Source organism: Ranitomeya imitator, chromosome 6 (genome assembly GCF_032444005.1).
Source record: "Ranitomeya imitator isolate aRanImi1 chromosome 6, aRanImi1.pri, whole genome shotgun sequence".
Taxonomy (NCBI): domain Eukaryota; kingdom Metazoa; phylum Chordata; class Amphibia; order Anura; family Dendrobatidae; genus Ranitomeya; species Ranitomeya imitator.
In genome coordinates, this window is record NC_091287.1 from 84467960 (window position 1) to 84490952 (window position 22993).

Sequence of the window (22993 nt, forward strand, 5' to 3'; positions counted from 1 at the left end):
AGTGGATGCTTTCCTGAAACGGAAAGTACTTGCAAGCAGCATAATACAAAGAATAGCAGGTTTACCCAGAATCCTTTGCAGTAGGCGGAGCTATGCAAATCATCTCTTTCCACCCCTGTCTAATCCACAGCGCTTGGAATCGCCAAGCGTGCAATGCTGCGGATTAGTTTCTAAATTTACACAGCCAACCAATTCCTACCTGTGGAAACGTGGAGGTAGGAATTGGTTGGCTGTGTAAATTTAGAAACTAATCCGCAGCATTGCACGCTTGGCGATTCCAAGCGCTGTGGATTAGACAGGGGTGGAAAGAGATGATTTGCATAGCTCCGCCTACTGCAAAGGATTCTGGGTAAACCTGCTATTCTTTGTATTATGCTGCTTGCAAGTACTTTCCGTTTCAGGAAAGCATCCACTATGTATTTCCTTTAAGTAGAGGGCTTTTCGGTCTCTTTCGTCCCGCTACATTTAGCCCAACTTGGGTCTCTCCCTAAGGTGGCTAGCATGTATGTATCGCTTGCTCACCGAGCCCCACTCCATACAGCCAACCAATTCCAGCCCTGTGCTGATGAGGGCCTAAAGCCCGAAACACGTGTCCACAGGTAGGAATTGGTTGGCTGTGTAAATTTAGAAACTAATCCGCAGCATTGCACGCTTGGCGATTCCAAGCGCTGTGGATTAGACAGGGGTGGAAAGAGATGATTTGCATAGCTCCGCCTACTGCAAAGGATTCTGGGTAAACCTGCTATTCTTTGTATTATGCTGCTTGCAAGTACTTTCCGTTTCAGGAAAGCATCCACTACGTAAACATAGTCACACACACACACTTCTAAAGACATGTTACATTAGTTTTATTCTTCAGTAGTTCAGGACCAGCTGCAAAATACCAGGTGTAAGGTTATTCCTTATACCAGAAAAAGATACAGCCATAACAACATCAGGTCAGATTACCAATGCACCAGCAGGATGCAGCAGACCCTTATTATAAAGGTGGGTGTATACGACTAATACGTCATATAATGTATTTATTTTATGCATTATTTTTCATCATTTTATTGCACATTTTCCATTCTTGTGCAGGATGCAACCAGGCCCTTTAGGCTGTGTGCACACGTTGTGCTTTTTTCGTGGTTTTTCCCGATAAAAATGCTATAAAACCGCAAAAAACGCATACAATAAGCATCCCATCATTTAGAATGAATTCCGCATGTTTTGTGCACATGATGCATTTTTTTCTGCGAAATAAACGCATCGCGGTAAAAAACGCAGCATGTTCATTAATTTTGCGGTATTTTTGCGGATTTCCCACTACAAAATGCATTGGGAAGTGTCCGGAAAAAAACGCGGCAAAAACGTGTCAAAACCGCGGCAAAAACATGTCAATACCGCGGCAAAATCGCGGCAAAAACGCATGAGGTTTTCTTGCGGATTTCTTGCAGAAAATGTCCGGTTTTTCTCAGGAATTTTCTGCGAGAAATCCTGAACGTGTGCACTTAGCCTTAGTGTTGGTTGGGTGAATTGGGGCATCTGTCTTGTGGGGTGCATTTATATAGTGCTGGGCAGCCCACTTGATCTAATAGTATGGGTGTCATCAATAGGCTGTAAGCCAGACACTGTATCACATGTATTTGTGTGACTGGCGTCCTATGCAAGTGCGATCTGTGTGCTGACCACAACAGAATGCAACATTTGCGTTCGCCACAGTGTCATAACGATGCATGGGGAGGCATCCACATACATTTGCATGGCCTGTGTACCCAATGTTAAAGATAGATACAGCAGGACGCATGCGGACGTAGGCGGAGCTGAATTGAAGAGGTGTGGCAGTGGGCGGGGAAAACGGAGGAAGTACGAGGAAGTGTGCAGCCCTCCACAGCTCCTCAATTTGTACCCCGTAAAACAGATCTTTCTTTAACACCTTATGAACTTGCTTAGATGTATTGTTGAGCACACGCACGCACAGATTTTTTTAGGGCTCCTTAGGTAGCTATCCTGTATAGCCTCTACAGACTCGTCACTGACTGATGGTCTACCAGAACGGGGTTTCTCCACCAATCTGCCAGTTTCCTTCAACTGCTTATACCACAGAGTAATGTTATTCCTATGTGGTGGCGCTTCGTTATAAATGCACCAATATTCACGTAGCACTTTGGTCACGGATTCAAATTTAGCAAGCTACAGAACACACTGATCTTTCCTCTGCACCATCCACATCTCGACTGGCATGGAAAACCACACAGCTGGCATAAGCTTTGGTTGCATGATGTCACAGACCTGGCAGTGTATTAATCAGAGTTCAGTTTATCAGGGGTTAATCTGTCTGGGGGATCAGCAACAGCTTAAATGAGTTTGTGTTGTTTGATTGGTTCTTGTTATCTCTCCTCTTGAACAGGTCTGATATGATTGGGCCAGAGAAAGGGCGCCAACTTGTAAACTATAAATAGATCCTGTGACTGGTCAAAAAGTGCACCATGACATTACGGGCACATTGTATACTTCTGGAATCTTCACTCATGCCTCAGATGTCAAGTTAAAGCTATGAAATCGCTTCATGTGAGTACTGGTCAATACAGACATCCCTAGAAACAGTTTATCAAGATCCTCACACTTGCAGCCTAGTTAGGGGGTCAGAATATGTACACGGTGGGACCCAGTGATCAAACATGTCAATAATGGGACCCAGTGAGCAAACATGTCTATAATGGGACCCAGTGATCAGGCATGTCAATAATAGGACTAGAGATGAGTGAATCTGATTGGGTCATGGCTTATTCGGCAACCTATAGTGCTTACCAAATAAGCTGCAGAGGGAACCCGGCTTCCTGGATGGGTCCAGCTGATCAGGTGTTCGGCTCCGCAGCTGCATGTGTCGCAGCTGTCACAGTCACGAGATATGCATGGAGACCTTGTTTGTTGGACTCTTCATGCATGTGTTGTGCCTGTCGCACAGCTGTGACACATGTAGCTGTGGAGCCAAACAGCTGATTATCGGGAGCGATCGAGGAAGCCGGGTTCCCTCTGCAGCTTATTCACTAAGCACTATAGGTTGCCGAATAAGCCCTGACCCGATCAAATTCACTCATCTCTAAATGGAAAACAGTGAGCAGGTATGCCCATAATGGGACCCAATGATCAGGCATGTCCACAATGACACCCAGTGATCAGGCATGTCCATAATGGGACCCAGTGGTCAGACATGTCCATAGTAGGACCCAGTCATCAGACATGTCCATAATGGGACCCAGTGATCAGGCATGTCCATAATGGGACCTAGTGGTCAGACATGTCCATAGTAGGACCCAGTCATCAGACATGTCCATTCAGGTTCTCAACTTGACTTTTTATTTTTTATGGAGAGCTTATCCAAAAATCACAGACAGATATTATTTTTTTATGAACACATTAGAAAACTGTAATAAATCATTAAGATTATAAGTTAAAAGTGTCTACAGCCCATAATTGTAATATGAGGACATTAGACGCATTCACTGTAAACTGTAAAATGATCATAATTACAGTCAAAATAATTAGAATAAGTTTCTTCTGCCTACAAAAAAACACGTATGCCTTGATTTTGTTTTTACAGACAGGGCTAAAAAGTGCCCTAGTTTTATGGACTGTCCAGGAATTTCTGGAAGGTTGGCAACCCTATGTCCATTGTGAGAAAATCTCTTTAACATACAATCTGTTGCTCTGAAATTCTATTGAATCTAAAAATACAATGAATCTAAAAAGATTCAGAAGATTGCCTGAAATTTGGCTATAGAATTATTTTTCTGCTTTGCATGGTAAAAAGTCGATAAAAATAAAATGAGCAAGATTTTACATTTATTAGCCTGTATTCACACATGGTGGCCGCAGTGTGGGTTTTTGCATGCAGTGATCGCGATAAAGCTGCAGTGTTGTGAGGGGTTTTTTTTTGTTGTTTTTTTTTTTTGCAGTTTTGACAGAAAGCCTCACTGTGACAACAATGTCTGAACAAAGCCGTGACTACAAAGCCAATGTTAAATTTAACGAAGTGCTGCAGAAGTCTTCTCTCTTGTCTGCAGAGGGCGGCATTTAGCTGTGTATTAAAGGAGAAATGCATCAACTGCCAAGAGGAAGAGGGAAGGACAAGACAGGTTACCTAAACTGTGAGAGAAGGAAATCTAAAAGCAAGTGAACTCAGAGAGAAGCAGAAATGCCATGTGCCGCTGTGCAGGACATCCAGAGCAGTATACAGAACCACCACAATCCTGCAACGAACATTATTCTCCATCCCCATCACTACCTCCCTCTTCTGTGTCGGCACTGAAAATGTAAAGCAGATGCACTCAAACAGAAGATTACGCTGCCTCTACCTGCCCATGTGCTGGACCCATCACTTAATTACATCTTAGGTCAAATGTGATGACAGATCCCCTTTATCTAAACTATTATAATGGACATACAGGTATTAGAATTCTGAAAAGAGTCCTCCCTGTGTGTCTCATATCATATCTTGTTGTTGAGAAATCATCTTTTATCACTTTATATAAGTGACCTCTTCCAGTCTCTGTGGTGGTAATGCTGCCTGGAAGATTTTGATGAGTTTTTGGCACTGCTTATTTTCAGTGCACAAAAAATGCAGCAATCTCAAACCCACTGTGCAACATAGCAATTTCACTTGGGGTTGACTTTGACTAGGCCACTCCAAAACATGTATGTTTCCCCTTAAACCACTGAAATGCTAAAGTGGGTCATTGTGTTGTTGGAAGGTGAACCTCCCTCACAGTCTCAAATCACAAGTTTTGCTTAAGAATATCCCTGTATTTTGCAACATCCATCTTTCCTTTGACTCAGATCATTTCCCCTGTCACTGCTGCCAATAAACATCCCAAAAGCATGATGCTGCCACCACCATGCTTCTCTGTGGGAATGGTGTTCTTGGGGTGATGAGCTGTGTTGATTTGGCGTCAGACATAGCGTTTACATTGGTGGCCAAAAAGTTCAACTTTGGTCTCATCTGACTACAGCACTTTCCTCACTACATGTGGGAAGTCTCCCACATGTCTTTTGGACAGCTCAAAAACGATCCTTATAATTTGTATGTGTAAGTAAAGGCTTTTTTCTGCCCACTCTTCCTTAAAGGCCACCTCTATGGAGTGTGTCTTATTGTGGTCGTATGAACAGATACTCTAGCCTCTACTTGGGAACTCTGCAGCTCCTTCACGGTGACCTTTGGTGTCTGTGATGCAACTTTTATTTCTAACTTTTATTTCTGAACAACTTTGTCCCTGACTTGTTTGTAGATCTCCTTTGTCTTCATGCTGTTGCTTAGTTAGTGGTGCCTCTTGCTTAATGGTGTGGGTCATTGTCTTGTTGGAACATAAACCTCCATCCAAGTCTCAAATCACAGGTTTTGCTCAAGAATATACCTGTATTTAGCACCATCCATCTTTCCTTCGACTCGGACCATTTTCCCTGTCCCACTGCTGAAAAACATCCCCACAGTATGATTCTGCCACCACCATGTTTCACTGTTGGGATAAGGCCAGACACAGCATTTACCTGGTTGGCCAGTTCAATTTTGGTCTCATTTGACAGCAGCACCTTCCTCCATATATTTGGGGAATCTTCCGCATGTCTCAAAACAAACCTTACTATTTTTGTGTGCTAATAAAGGCTTTTTTTTCTACCCACTCTTCCATAAAGGCCACCTCTATAGAGTGTATGACTTATTGTGGTCATATGAACAGATACTCCAGTCTCTGCTTGGGAACTTGGCAGCTTCTTCAGAATTACCTTTGGTCTGGGTCCTGCCTCTCTGATTAATGACCTCCCTTTCCAGGCTGAGAGTTTTTTGGTAGGCGGCACCCTCTCTTGGCAGATTTGCTGTGCTACCATGTTCTTTCCATTTGATGATAATGGATTTGATGGTGCTCTGGGGGATCATCAGAGATTGGGTTATTTTTTTATAATCCATCCCTGACTTGTACTTCTGAACAACTTTGTCCCTGACTTGTGTGGAGATCTCCTTGGTCTTCATGGTGTTTGGTTAGTGGTGCCTCTTGCTTAATGGTGTTACAGCCTCTGTGGCCTTTCAGAAAAGGTGTGTATATGCTGAAAAGTATGTATAAACCGACAGACCAAGTGACACTTAGATTGCACACAGGTGGATTTCCTTTCACTAAGCATGTGACTTATGAAGGCAATTGCTTGTACCAGAAATTTTTAGGGGCTCCATCGCAAAGGGGGCGAATATATATGCACATATCAATTTTTGCTTATTTGAACCCAAAAATTTAATTATGCCTATATGTTTCTCACTTCACTTTACCAACTTAGTCTATTTAGTGCTGATGCATCACACACAAATCAGAGTACAAAAATATTTTTAGGGGCTTCAAAGCAAAAGGGTGAATACATATACACACACTCCAATTTTTAGTTATTTGATCCCATAAATTTAAATTTTGCCTAAATTTTTCTCTTAAACTATTTAGTGCTGATGATTGGATTACAAAGATATTTAAACACAGATTATAATAAAACAAAATAGCTAAAAAGCCAAGAGGGCAGGTGGGTAAATATTTTTGAAAGCCACTGAATTTATCTCCATCAGCTCCATAGACTGTTCTAGTGATCGTAGTAAGTGTCACCTATTGTACATTTATTACCTATTCCTTATATTAGTGATCAATGTCTTTTTTGGGAAATGCCTGTAGTATACAGAACACACACATATATTAAATAAAACAAAACAAAGTAATTAAAAATTATTATAAAGTGATTACATATAATTTAAAAAAGAACTTCTGGTTTCAATGCTGGGAAATTATTACAGGAAAGATATATATCTTGGTACCGTGTTAGCCAGTAGATAGAAAAATATTAAGAATTCAGAGTCCTCAGTGGTTGATACCTTTTAATGGCTAACTGAAAAGATGGTAACTGGGAAATTATTATACAAATTTCTTTGTTGGATGAAGCTGGCTGATAACCTTAATAATTCTGAAAAGATCATGTATAAAATATTTGCCTAATATGTAATATGTAGAAGTGCTGGCTTAAGTGTATTGAACCATTAATTTTACAGTGGACATTTTTGGTTTTGCGTAGTACAACACATTTCACTACACTGTACATTTACCGTCTATACAATGTTATTTTGTGTTTTTTATTATGTTATTCAGCTGTTGAGCTGATGCCAGTATTATCGGAAAAAAAAATACCACAATGAGATAAATGCATTTAAGACCTTTGTGAAGTTAAAATGTCAATTCTTGCTCACCCTTGTTTTCCAACTGGCTTAGGATTTTGCAGTTGGAAAACTAAGGTTGAATCAAAGAAATGAATGACGTCTTAAGTTCTTTGGAAAATATTATGTTTTCAAGTTTGTTTTTTTTACAAGTTTTATTTTTTCTTTCCGATTGCAGGGTAGAAATTTTCATTTTATGAGTACATGTTGGCAAAAAGGATTACTGCAAATATTTATCCATGTAGCAGGATCACCAAAGATGTTTTTCAAGCAAAACAAAGAAAACTATAACACCCAAAATGCTCACATGAAATTTACACTTGTTTTAGCTGAAACTTGCATTTTAAATTAGACTTATTAAGAAATATTAATCCATTATCTTGCACAGGAAGGCAGAAAGCAGCCCGCTAGTCTCATTGCTATCCAGTTGCTCAATTTAAAGATTAACCGGCTTCGGTCACTACCGTATCGGAGATGAGTGGAGCAAGCGAGGTGACGTCTACTGATACCAGTCGGGATGCATCCAAGATCAACAGGTATTGTGAACCTGTCCTATTTGCATATAAATAAAGTGAAATGGATACGGATTGCGAAAGTAATGTGTGAAATGTTATTGATCGCATAGTCTTCTCGACCATGTACAGATAGTGACCTTGTAAAAAGTATGATTGCTGCATCTCAAAGACTATGGTCAGTGCTTATTAACCCCTCTGTGACCTTAGACGTACTATCCCGTCGAGGTGCCCTGGGCTTATCTGACCCTGGACGGGATAGTACGTCATAGCCGATCGGCCGCGCTCACGGGGGGAGCGCGGCCGATCGCGGCCGGGTGTCAGCTGCTTATCGCAGCTGACATCCGGCACTATGTGCCAGGAGCGGTCACGGACCGCCCCCGGCACATTAACCCCTGGCACACCGCGATCAAAGATGATCGCGATGTGCCGGCGGTGCAGGGAAGCACCGCGCAGGGAGGGGGCTCCCTGCGGGCTTCCCTGAGCCCCCCGCAGCAACGCGATGTGATCGCGTTGCTGCGAGGGTCTCCTCACCTCCCTCCCTGCTCGAGCCCCGGATCCAAGATGGCCGCGGATCCGGGTCCTGCAGGGAGGGAGGTGGCTTCACAGAGCCTGCTCAGAGCAGGCACTGTGAAGGCTGCAGCGCTGCATGTCAGATCAGTGATCTGACAGAGTGCTGTGCAAACTGTCAGATCACTGATCTGTGATGTCCCCCCCTGGGACAAAGTAAAAAAGTAAAAAAAAAATTTCCAAATGTGTAAAAAAAATTAAAAAAAATATTCCAAAATAATGAAAAAAAAAAAAAAAATATTATTCCCATAAATACATTTCTTCATCTAAATAAAAAAAAAAAACCAATAAAAGTACACATATTTAGTATCGCCGCGTCCGTAACGACCCGACCTATAAAACTGTCCTACTAGTTAACCCCTTCAGTAAACACCGTAAGGAAAAAAAAAAAAAAAACGAGGCAAAAAACAACGCTTTATTATCATACCGCCGAACAAAAAGTGGAATAACACGCGATCAAAAGGACAGATATAAATAACCATGGTACCGCTGAAAGCGTCATATTGTCCCGCAAAAAAAGAGCCACCATAGAGCATCATCAGCAAAAAAATAAAAAAGTTATAGTCCTGATAATAAAGCGATGCAAAAATAATTATTTTTTCTGTAAAATAGTTTTTATCGTATAAAAGCACCAAACCATAAAAAAATGATATAAATGAGGTATCGCTGTAATCGTACTGACCCGAAGAATAAAACTGATTTATCAATTTTACCAAACGCGGAACGGTATAAACGCCTCCCCCAATAGAAATTCATGAATAGCTGGCTTTTGGTCATTCTTCCTCACAAAAATCGGAATAAAAAGCGATAAAAAAATGTCACGTGCCCAAAAATGTTTTCAATAAAAACGTCAACTCGTCCCGCAAAAAACAAGACCTCACATGACTCTGTGGACCAAAATATGGAAAAATTATAGCTCTCAAAATGTGGTATTGCAAAAAATATTTTTTGCAATAAAAAGGGTCTTTCAGTGTGTGACGGCTGCCAATCATAAAAATCCGCTAAAAAACTCGCTATAAAAGTAAATCAAACCCCCCTTCATCACCCCCTTAGTTAGGGAAAAATAAAAAAAAATGTATTTATTTCCATTTTCCCATTAGGGCTAGGGTTAGGGCTAGGGTTAGGGCTAGGGCTAGGGTTAGGGCTAGGGTTAGGGCTAGGGCTAGGGTTAGGGTTAGGGCTAGGGTTAGGGCTAGGGTTAGGGCTAGGGTTAGGGTTAGGGTTAGGGCTAGGGTTAGGGCTAGGATTAGGGCTAGGGTTAGGGCTAGGGTTAGGGTTAGGGCTAGGGTTAGGGCTAGGGTTAGGGTTAGGGTTGGGGCTACAGTTAGGCTTGGGGCTAAAGTTAGGGTTAGGGTTTAGATTACATTTACAGTTGGGAATAGGGTTGGGATTAGGGTTAGGGGTGTGTCAGGGTTAGAGGTGTGGTTAGGGTTACCGTTGGAATTAGGGTTAGGGGTGTGTTTAGATTAGGGTTTCAGTTATAATTGGGGGGTTTCCACTGTTTCGGCACATCAGGGGCTCTCCAAACACGACATGGCGTCCGATCTCAATTCCAGCCAATTCTGCGTTGAAAAAGTAAAACAGTGCTCCTTCCCTTCCGAGCTCTCCTGTGTGCCCAAACAGGGGTTTACCCCAACATATGGGGTATCAGCGTACTCAGGACAAATTGGACAACAACTTTTGTGGACCAATTTCTCCTGTTACCCTTGGGAAAATACAAAACTGGGGGCTAAAAAATAATTTTTGTGGGAAAACAAAAAGATTTTTTATTTTCACGGCTCTGCGTTATAAACTGTAGTGAAACACTTGGGGGTTCAAAGTTCTCACAACACATCTAGATAAGTTCATTGAGGGGTCTAGTTTCCAATATGGGGTCACTTGTGGGGGGTTTCTACTGTTTAGGTACATTAGGGGCTCTGCAAACGCAATGTGACGCCTGCAGACCAATCCATCTAAGTCTGCATTCCAAATGATGCTCCTTCCCTTCCGAGCCCTCCCATGCGCCCAAACGGTGGTTCCCCCCACATATCGGGTATCAGCGTACTCAGGACAAATTGGACAACAACATTTAGGGTCCAATTTCTCCTGCTAACCTTGGAAAAATACAAAACTGGGGGCTAAAATATAATTTTTGTGGAAAAAAAAATATTTTTTATTTGCATGGCTCTGCGTTATAAACTGTAGTGAAATACTTGGGGGTTCAAAGCTCTCACAACACATCAAGATGAGTTCCTTAGGGGGTCTACTTTCCAAAATGGTGTCACTTGTGGGGGGTTTCTACTGTTTAGGTACATTAGGGGCTCTGCAAACGCAATGTGACGCCTGCAGACCATTCCATCTAAGTCTGCATTCCAAATGGCGCTCCTTCCCTTCCGAACCCTCCCATGCGCCCAAACGGTGGTTCCCCCCCACATATGGGGTATCAGCGTACTCAGGACAAATTGGACAACAACTTTTGGGGTCCAATTTCTCCTGTTACCCTAGGGAAAATACAAAACTGGGGGCTAAAAAATAATTTTTGTGGGAAAAAAATTTTGTTTTATTTTTATGGCTCTGCATTATAAACTTCTGTGAAGCCCTTGGTGGGTCAAAGTGCTCACCACACATCCAGATAAGTTCCTTAGGGGGTCTACTTTCCAAAATGGTGTCACTTGTGGGGGGTTTCAATGTTTAGGCACATCAGTGGCTCTCCAAACGCAACATGGCGTCCCATCTCAATTCCTGTCAATTTTGCATTGAAAAGTCAAACGGCGCTCCTTCCCTTCCGAGCTCTCCCATGCGCCCAAACAGTGGTTTACTGCCACATATGGGGTATCAGCGTACTCGGGACAAATTGGACAACAACTTTTGAGGTCCAATTTCTTCTCTTACCCTTGGAAAAATAAAAAATTGGGGGCAAAAATATAATTTTTGTGAAAAAATATGATTTTTTATTTTTACGGTTCTGCATTATAAACTTCTGTGAAGCACTTGGTTGGTCAAAGTGCTCACCACACCTCTAGATAAGTTCCTTAGGGGGTCTACTTTCCAAAATGGTGTCACTTGTGGGGGGTTTCAATGTTTAGGCACATCAGTGGCTCTCCAAACGCAACATGGCGTCCCATCTCAATTTCTGTCAATTTTGCATTGAAAAGTCAAACTGCGCTCCTTCCCTTCCGAGCTCTCCCATGCGCCCAAACAGTGGTTTACTGCCACATATGGGGTATCAGCATACTCAGGACAAATTGGACAACAACTTTTGAGGTCCAATTTCTTCTCTTACCCTTGGAAAAATAAAAAATTGGGGGCAAAAATATAATTTTTGTGAAAAAATATGATTTTTTATTTTTACGGTTCTGCATTATAAACTTCTGTGAAGCACTTGGTGGGTCAAAGTGCTCACCACACATCCAGATAAGTTCCTTAGGGGGTCTACTTTCCAAAATGGTGTCACTTGTGGGGGGTTTCAATGTTTAGGCACATCAGTGGCTCTCCAAACGCAACATGGCGTCCCATCTCAATTCCTGTCAATTTTGCATTGAAAAGTCAAATAGCGCTCCTTCCCTTCCGAGCTCTCCCATGCGCCCAAACAGTGGTTTACTGCCACATATGGGGTATCAGCGTACTCAGGACAAATTGGACAACAACTTTTTGGGTCCAATTTCTCCTGTTACCCTTGGTAAAATAAAACAAATTGGAGCTGAAGTAAATTTTTTGTGTAAAAAAGTTAAATGTTCATTTTTATTTAAACATTCCAAAAATTCCTATTAAACACCTGAAGGGTTAATAAACTTCTTGAATGTGGTTTTGAGCACCTTGAGGGGTGCAGTTTTTAGAATGGTGTCACACTTGGGCATTTTCTATCATATAGACCCCTCAAAATGACTTCAAATGAGACGTGGTCCCTAAAAAAAAATGGTGTTGTAAAAATGAGAAATTGCTGGTCAACTTTTAACCCTTATAACTCCCTAACAAAAAAAAAAATTGGTTCCAAAATTATGCTGATGTAAAGGAGACATGTGGGAAATGTTACTTATTAAGTATTTTGTGTGACATATCTCTGTGATTTAATTGCATAAAAATTCAAAGTTTGAAAATTGCGAAATTTTCAAAATTTTCGTCAATTTTCCGTTTTTTTCACAAATAAACGCAGGTACTATCAAAGAAATTTTACCACTATCATGAAGTACAATATGTCACGAGAAAACAATGTCAGAATCACCAGGATCCGTTGAAGCATTTCGGAGTTATAACCTCATAAAGGGACAGTGGTCAGAATTGTAAAAATTGGCCTGGTCATTAACGTGCAAACCACCCTTGGGGGTAAAGGGGTTAAAAATGTTGAATCCATTGGGATTTGTACACACAGAGTTTTTTTTACAAATTAATTTAAGAACTTGGAAGGAAAGAGAATGTGCATGTAACTTTCTTAAAGTTAAGGTACCGTCACACATAACGATTTCTTTAACTATATCGTTGCTTTTTGTGACGTAGCAATGATATCGTTAATGAAATCGTTATGTGTGACAGCGACCAACAATCAGGCCCCTGCTGGGAGATCGTTGGACGCTGGGAGTGATCAGGACCTTTTTTTGGTCACTGATCACCCGTTGTCATCGCTGATTCGGCGTGTGTGACGCCGATCCAGCGATGTGTCCACTGGTAACCAGGGTAAATATTGGGTTACTAAGCGCAGGGCCGCGCTTAGTAACCCAATATTTACCCTGGTTACCATTGTAAATGTAAAAAAAAAACCACTACATACTCATATTCAGTGTCTGTCACGTCCCTCGCCGTCAGCTTCCTGCACTGACTGTGAGCGCCGGCCGGCCGTAAAGCGTCACCGCTGTGCTCTGCTTTACGGCCGCCCCTCACAGTCAGTGCGTGAAGCTGATGGCGAGGGACGTGACAGACACCGGAATGTGAGTATGTAGTATTTTTTTTTTTTTACATTTACAATGGTAACCAGGGTAAATATTGGGTTACTAAGCGCGGCCCTGCGCTTAGTAACCCGATGTTTACCCTGGTTACCTGAGGACTTCGGCATCGTTGGTCGCTGGAGAGCTGTCTGTGTGACAGCTCCCCAGCGACCACACAACGACTTACCAATGATCACGGCCAGGTGGTATCGCTGGTCGTGATCGTTGGTAAATCGTTAAGTGTAACGGTACCTTAAGTCCTGATAGAATTAGCTCCAAACTGGGAACTGTCCAATTTAAAGGCTGCAAAAAAAGGAGAGAAAAAAATGTTCCAGCATGCTTCAAAAACTCTTCAATACCGTTTGAGGAAACAAAAATTTCTTCCAAAAACTCTCCATGCTTTCTGTACACAGAGGTTTTCAATGTGTTTTGGAGAAGAAATTTCCCCCAATTCTTAAAACTCCTCAAAACTTTGAGTTTTGGCTCAGTTTCTGCTCTGAAAACTCAGCAAAACTTTTTTTTTTTTTTTTACTAATGGTAATTTTTAGGTTGCAAGTTGCAAAGCATTACTATAAGGACATATTAGGCAGGTATGTGCACCAAGAGTGATTTTAACTTTTGTTTTTTGGGTTGGGGATTAGTGCACAAAGACCAAGTTTTTCTACAATTGTTCTGTGAAAGAGAAAGTATATTTTCACTAATTTCTACAACTAGCCACAATTGAGCGTCGGTTTAATATCCATTACTAGTAATAAATATTAATTTTCAGAAATTTAAAAATAGATGCTGGTTATGTAATAGGTGTAAACTTTTCTAAATAAATTGAGGACATTATGGGCTCAAGCAGACGTCCGTGGAACATGAGATCTTGCTTTCATGTGTGTGTGCGACCATGTTACTGTAAAGGACACTTCCCAGCTCTGAAAATAGAAGGTTCCAGCTCTCACGTGTTAGTTAATACCCATTAATGAAAATCCACACAAGACGTTTCAGCCCATTCTAGGTTTTTTTCAATTGTCAAACGCCTGGGATGGGCTGAAATGTCTTGTGTGTGGATTTTTTATTAAAGAGCATTAACTATCATGTGAGTGCCGGTACCTTCTATTTTCATATGTTGTTGTTTTTTCACGTGCACCACAGCTTGAGTACAGAGTTCCGACCTTCTGGACTAAAATTACTTTGCAGCTCTGGTCTGCCTTGCATTGCATGGCTCTGGTGCCCATCGACCCCACGTACAGGAGACCATACCAGTCCAGAAACACAAAATCCTTTTTGCTGTTTGTCTTTCACAGATTGAAAAGCAGGAGATGTGGATGTCACTTTCTTTGTTGCAATACAGCGGCATGTTTCCAATAAACATTTTCAGTGGCACAGTTGGTACTTCTAAACAGAATTCCGCTGCCACTGATGTGGTTTTTCTTGATTGCTTCCTCTCTGCTTTCTACTGGTTTCACCACACCACACACCTATTTTCTGGGAGTGCCTTTTCTTCTCTCTTCCTATTCCTCAACTAACTTTTCTAACCCTGCAACTAACCTACAGATTCCCAATCCTCCTCCCCCAACTATGGGCCAGCCCTACAGTTAACCTTCAACTACTTAAGTAAAAGGAACTGCAGCCTAAGGTGAGGATAACAGAAAAATACAATATACTTTACACAAATAAAACATCAGGAGTTGTCATAGAGGTGGAACGTCATCCTCCACCCCTTCACTGCCTCATATATTCCAATGAGGTTCTTGAGTTCAAGTCAGGAGATCTGCAGCTGCGCACAGAATCATGGACCGTGATACTGTTTTGTCAATTAAGCATTGAATTGCAATAATGTTCTGCTAATTCAGAACTAATAGTAGTAAACAAGGTCACATTGCAATGTGCAAAATAGTGCCACACGAATTTTGCTAAAAATTCAACCATGGTGCATTTTAACATGACCACATTTACTGCATTTAGTAGTGATTTAGGCTGCAGTCACATGACAATATTGCATCATAATACAAGTGAATGGGATCAATATTCAACCTCCTAGGTTACAGCGGCTAGTAGGTACCAAATAATTCAACTGTTACCAATATTTTACAGCTTTCTTGTCACAGGCGCTGTACCCTTAGAGTCGTAATGCAAATCCATCCACCTGCATTAGCAGCAGCACAAAGTGCATTTTTGCCTCGCGACCTGTGACGTGGCCAAATTCGCCATGTAACCCCAGCCTTAGCAGTACAACATTGAACTCCCAATGCCGCCTGCTCAAAGTCAGCGTGTAGATCTAGTCTAAAGGATGCAAAACTGAATTGAAAGGTTTATTACACTAGAATCAAACACGCATCTCAAGTTCCATTATTTTCAACAGAACTAATAGCACAGAAAGCTGCATTATTATCTCAGATAAAAAGAAAGCCCTAAAGTAAAACAATTGGACCCCATTACAGTATTCCATAATAAGACAGATAAATTTACTGCATGAGTTATATTTTTCTGTTCAAATAACGAGAGAGAGGAAAAAGAAATGCAAAATGTCGAAGTGAACCTATCCATTTTACAGAATGTAAACAACAATTTATCTAAAATTTCCATGTAACATTCATTTTTAACAGTCGCAGTTTCCCATGTGCTGTGATAATATTATCTGGTGGAGGTCAAAAGACAATTTTATTAATGATCCCTAATTATATAGTTATGCCGTTACACGTATGGTTACTGTATTGTACAATACATGACATTTGACTATTACATGAAATTAAAAAAAATTTTTACTTTCTGTTATTGTTTAAAATAGGAAAAATACTTAAAGAGGTTGTCCAATGAACAAAGTACATTTCAATTATCAGATCTTGGAATAATAATAAGCTCCACAATTGGATGTGTTAAAGAATGGTCTTGTGCTGAAATAATCTTATAAATGTGCCAGTGCTATCTACTGTGTAATGGCTGTATCTCACCATGCATAACTGCTCCAGTTTAAGTTCCGAACATACCACAGCTCCTGGTTGAGGGGAAAGACAAGTCACTTACGAAAAGTGAGTTTACAGACAAAACATCAGGGGCTTTGTAGCTGCTTCTTTCTGAGGTGACACATTTCCTTGCCTGTTTTATCACAGGAGTGAGTGTCTCTGCTACGTCACCAGTCTTGTGAGCTCATCATTAATCAAGTCATTGACGTATAAGCTCAACATGATAGAGCTCCTATATCACTGACTTGATTTGCGATTACCTCAGAGGGATGAAGACCTGACAGAAACAGTCATTCGTGTGTTACCTCAGGCAGGAAAACATGTATCCTCATGCAGGATACTGTATTACCTTAAGCAAGGAAATGCGTTAAAATTAAAAGCAAAGCCACAAAAAGAAGTATTAAAATTTCCCCAAAAATTCAAGAATTAACACAGCAAAAAAGGGCAACAGTATTTAAAGGGAACCTGTCACTTGAATTTGGCGGGACCAGTTTTCGGTCATATGGACGTAGTTTTCGGGTGTTTGATTCACCCTTTCCTTACTCGCTGGCTGCATGCTGACCGCAATATTGGATTTAAGTTCATTCTATGTCCTCCGTAGTACACCCTTGCGCAAGGCAATGTTGCCTTGCGCACACGCAGTATGCTTTGCCCAGCTGCGGGCAAAGCCGAAAAGCATTAGTGCGCATGCGTCGGCGCACTATGTCCCGGAACACAGCGAAATAGTTCCAGGGCATAGTGCGCCGACGCATGCGCACTAATGCTTTTTGGCTTTGCCCGCAGTTGGGCAAAGCGTAATGCAAGTGCGCAAGGCAAGATTGCCTTGCGCAGGGGTGTACTACGGAGGACAGAGAATGAACTTAAATCCAATATTGCGGCCAGCATGCAGCCAGCGGGTAAGGAAAGGGTGAATCAAACACCCGAAAACTCCGCCCATATGACCGAAAACCGGTCCCGCCAAATTCAGGTGACAGGTTCCCTTTAACTGCCCAGGTCAAAGAAACAGGATGCAACAAACCAAATTAATAAAGATGGAGGCAACACAGGTGCAACATACTGATTAGACAACCACTCACAGTTTACCAAATCATGGATGGGGTTATGCTTAGTATTAAAATTGCACACAAGAAGGACTTTTTTAGGGTGCTGGTCACACTCTTGTAGTGCACAGTGTCTGGCTTATAGCCTATTATACACCCATACTAATAGATTAGGCAGGCTGTCCAGCACTATATAAGTGCACCCCACCAGGACAAACACCCTAGTTTACATAGCCAGCATTGGTGGGATTGGCTGCACCCTGAATAAAGTATAACATGCAAACAAAATGAATATATAAGAGCTATTAGTCAATATTTTGGCCAAAATACGCAATCTCACAATTTGCGTCAAGATTTCTCATATTTGTGAGTCCCATCCATTACTGACTTGATTTATGATTACTTCAGAGGGCTGGAGACATGACAGAAACAGTCATTCATGTATTACCTCAGGCAGGGAAATGTTTTAAAATCAAAAGCAAAACCACAAAAAGAGATATTAAAATTTTCCCCATAATTCAAGAAGTAACACAAAAAAGGGCAACAGTATTTGCATGCCCAGGTCACAGAAACTAATGCACTAATTAGGATGCACTTAACTTCTTCACGCCGCAGCCCCTTTTTGTTTTTGCGTTTGTTTTTCGGTCCCCTTTCTGCCAGAGCCATAACTTTTTTATTTTTCCATCAATATGGCCATGTGAGGACTTTTTTTTTGCGGGACAAGTTGTACTTTTGAATGACACCATTGGTTTTACCATATTGTGTACCCAAAAACGTTAAACAAAATTTCAATTGCGATGAAATTCCCAAAAATGTGCAATTCCACAACTGTTTTGGGATTTTTTTTACCATGTTCACCAAATGATAAAACTGACCTGCCATTATGATTCTCCAGGTCATTATAAGTTCATAGATAACAAACACGTATAGGTTGTATTTTACTTAAATGGTGAGTAAAAATTCAAATTTATAAAAAAAAAAAAAAAAAAAAATTGCGTAATTTTCCAAGACCAATAGCGTTTTCATTTTTCTAAGCCTTTTTCTGCGTGCTGAGCTGGCGTTTTTAATTATACCATTTTGGTGTGGATATGATCTTTTGATCGCCCGTTATTGCATTTTAATGCAATGTTTCAGCGACCAAAAAACGTACTTCTGGCGTTTTAACTTTTTTTTTCGCTACGCCGTTTACCGATCAGATAAATTCTTTTTATAGCTTGATAGATCGGGCAATTCTGAACACGGCGATACTAATTATATGTTTACTTTGAATGGGGCGAAATGGGTGATGTGAACTTTTTTTTTTAGTATATTTTTAAAAACTATACTTTTAGCATGCTTTAATAGTCTCCATTGGAGACACAGAGGTCTCCTGCAGACCCCAGCTTGTCATGCCAACCCATCAGTGACCCGCAGTCAAGTAACACGGGCGCCGACGGGCGCGATCACATAAATGCCGCTTTCAGTGATTGACAGGGGCATTTAACGGGTTAACAGACATGGATTGATCGCAATTCCATCCACAGCTGTTAGGGGCACATGTCAGCTGTTCAAAACAGCTGAAATGTGCCGGGAAAGATGTGGGCTCAGCGACGGAGGGAGGGACACGACATGCGCAGTACATGTATGGCGCATGTCATGAAGGGATTAAAGGAGTTTGTTCACTCATTTAATGAAGATGGAGGCAACATAGGTGCAAAATACTGATGAGACAACCACTTACAGCCTACCAATTATATAGTGCTGGGCAGCCCGCCTAATGTCATACTATGGCCGTCACTAATAGGTTCAAAGCCAGACACAGCCATACATGTGTGTGACCAGCGCCCTATAAAATACTTTTTTGTGTGCAATTTTATTACTAAACAATCACCTCCTCCACAAATTGTCATTTCAAAACGTATTTTCAATTGACAGTTACACTTTGAACAGTAGAACACAAATTTTGTATTGACTATAAGGCCTCATAAAAACATTTGCATATAAATATGGTGACTGCAATGCAAGAAAAATCGCATTGCATTTGCACTAATGTTATTCAATCAGGCAGTGTTCATCTACAAGTTTTTCTTCAGCTGGAATTGGGCTGAGTAAAAAATCACTGCATGCTGCATATGGCCGAGTAGAATGGTCGAGACTCATTATTATTATGATTATACATTTTTATAGCGCCATTTATTCCATGGCGCTTTATATGTGAATACGGGGCAAATATAGACAAATACATTAAACATGAGCAGATAACAAGGCACACGGGTACATAAGGAGGGAGGACCCTGCCCGCGAGGACTCACAGTCTGCAGGGGAGGGGTGATGAAACACTAGGAGAGGGTAGGGCAGGTTGTGCGGCGGTTCAGTAACTTCAGACTCATGAATGCAAGTCAATGGGTGTTTGGAAAAAAAATACACGGCAATCGGACTATGCGCGTGCGGTCCGATTTTTATGCATACACTCAAAGGAAACCCGATATTTCATCAGCACAGTAGAGTAAATTCACAGTCCGAACCGTCAGAATAGAATACATAAATAGAAATGTCAGTGAGATATATATAATCAGTGCTTTGCAGGTGTAATTTTCTATACCTGTATTTAGCGAATAAATATATGAAAACAATGGCATGTGCCCCCTATTTTTAATAACCAGCTAAGAGAAAGCAAATAGCTGTGAGCTGGTCTTATAAATCTGAGATGTGACCAATAAGCATTTATCTTCCCAGCTCACAGCTGTCTGCTTAGCCTTTATTGGTTATTAAAAAGGGGCATAAAAAAGATGTGGGGTCCACTCTATTTAAAAAAACTAGCCAAAGCAAAGCAGACAGCTGTGGGATGATATTAATAGGCTGGGAAGGTCCATCGATATTGTCTTCTTCCCAGGATAATAAAATCAGCCCTCAGCCACACCAGAAATGGCATATCCATTAGATGATCCAATTCTGGCGCTAAGCCTCAGCTGTTCCAAATTGCCCTGGTGCCGTGACAATAAGGGTAATAGGTTTGGGGTTGATGTCAGCTGTGCAATGTCCACTGACATCAAGCCCAGGGGTTAGTAATGGAGAGGAGTCTGTCTGTCAGACACTCCCAGTTAAAAACCTCAAAGTCAAAAGAAATAAACACACACAGAAAAGTTGTTTCATTGTAAAAATCACTCCACGACAATTACTCTCTTTTACCCATTTATTACCATAAAAAAAAAATCCACAGGCATCCGCCGTCATCCATAATAAGGAGGTGCCACGACAATCCTCGTCTTCTTCTTCCAGTCTATGGAGCCCCATTCAGAGAATGCAGCACCACAGACTGGAGCAGCAACCACTGCCAGTTCTCATGCTGCTCAGTGTGAGAACCTGGCTGCTGTAACGAGGGGTGATGTCAGTAAGGTTACTGCAGTTCAGTGGCTATGACCTGAGGTAACGTTATTGTCATCACAGCATCATAACTGGCATTGGCTGAGAGGAAAAATGCGTTGGAAGAAGATATGCCATTAAATACACAACTGATCAGGCTTTATAGGTTCTATGTATCTGATAGTCCATGTCCATGGAAACGTGCCTATGAGGGATATGGATGTTTTGTGGTTTAATTGCACTGCTAGTTGACCAGCCATTTATGATCTGTAGGGTTATTCTTTGTTTTACAAGGATATCATATATGTTTTTTCGCGGACTTTGTTAGTTGTTTCTGGTCAGATTGTTGAAAAATATTGATTATATTCAGTATATAATACCCCTCAGCCCACTAGTATCTATATTGTGCGGTATTTACATTTCCTTGGGAAAGTATTCGGCCCCCTGGAACTTTTTAACCTTTTCCCACATATCATGCTTCAAACATAAAGATACCAAATGTAAATTTTTGGTGAAGAATCAACAACAAGTGGAACACAATTGTGAAGTTGAATGAAATTTATTGGTTATTTTAATTTTTTGCTGAAATTCAAAAACTGAAAAGTGGGGCGTGCAATATTATTCAGCCCCTTTAACGTAATACTTTGTTGCGCCACCTTTTGCTGCGATTACAGCTGCAAGTCACTTGGGGTATGTCTCTATCAGTTTTGTACATCGAGAGACTGAAATTCTTGCCCATTCTTCCTTGGCAAACAGCTCGAGCTCAGTGAGGTTTGATGGAGATCGTTTGTGAACAGCAGTTTTCAGCTCTTTCCACAGATTCTCGATTGGATTGAGGTCTGGACTTTGACTTGGCCATATCCAAACACCTGGATACATTTATTTATGAACCATTCCATTGTAGATTTTGCTTTATGTTTGGGATCATTGTCTTGTTGGAAGACAAATCTCCGTCCCAGTCTCAGGTCTTTTGCAGACTCCAACAGGTTTTCTTCAAGATTGGTCCTGTATTTGGCTTCATCCATCATCCAATCAATTTTAACCATCTTCCCTGTCCCTGCTGAAGAAAAGCAGGCCCAAACCATGATGGTGCGACCACCATGTTTGACAGTGGGGATGGTGTGTTCAGGGTGATGAGCTGTGTTGCCTTTACGCCAAACATATCGTATCGATTTTGGTTTCATCTGACCAGAGCACGTTCTTCCACATGTTTGGTGTGTCTTCCAGGTGGCTTGTTGCAAACTTTAAACAACACTTTTTATGGATATCTTTAAGAAATGTCTTTCTTCTTGCCACTCTTCCATAAAGGCCAGATTTGTGTATGACTGATTGTTGTCCTATGGACAGACTGTCCTACCTCAGCTGTAGATCTCTGCAGTTCATCCAGAGTGATCATGGGCCTCTTGGCTGCATCTCTGATCAAATGTCTAAACAAAAAAAGTTGTTAAACCGCACCCTTAAATGTCCAAGTCTTTAAAGACCAAGACGCGCACGTTAAAACCAGGGAGTCCATCCCAGAGCGTGCTCCATATCTAATATATAAAGCTGAATGTGTGTGTGTATGTGTGTGTCTATGTATGTATGTCCGGGATTGGCATCTGTACCGTCGCAGCTACAGCCACAAAATTTTGCACAGTCACACGTCTTGACCCCGAGAGCGTCATAGGCTATGTTGTGAGGTGAAATTTTAACCCCGCGCATTCCAATTCACCAAACAATTTTGCCCTTATCTACATAATGGGGAAAAAAGTGAAAGGAAAACTGTTGGAGGCGTCGCAGCTACAGCCACAAAATTTTGCACAGTCACAGGTCTGGACCCCGAGAGCGTCATAGGCTATGTTGTGAGGTGAAATTTTAACCCCGCGCTTTCCAATTCACCAAACAATTTTGCCCCTATCTACATAATGGGGAAAAGTGAAAGGAAAAGTGTTGGAGGCAAATTGACAGCTGCCAGATCTGAACAAGCGGGACTTAAAGAGTGAGAGCGATGGCACCAAAGAGTATATACCATACAGATGCTAAAGTGGGGCCCCGACATGGGATACTCACCACACACGGGGATATGAACACACACACAAAAGGCGCCACACACTACCACGTGCTTGAACACATATTACCCTCAGCACACATTTCACCACACATACACCAACCTCGCCACATAAAAGTCGAAACACAAAAGTCGCCGCTCAAAACTCGCCACGCGCAAAACTCGCCACATGCAAAAACTAGGCTCACGCAAAACTCGCCACAAGTGCAAAACTCACCTCATGGAAAACTCGCCACACGCAAAACTTGCACACGTGGAAAAATTGCCACATGCACAAAAGTTGCAACACATGCAAAAGTTGCCTCACACAAAACTTGCACATACTCAAAAGGCACCAAACAAAACTCGCCATGCGCAAAACTTGCTGCACACAACTTGCTACACTAACCTGTCACATGCAACTCGACACACAAAAAG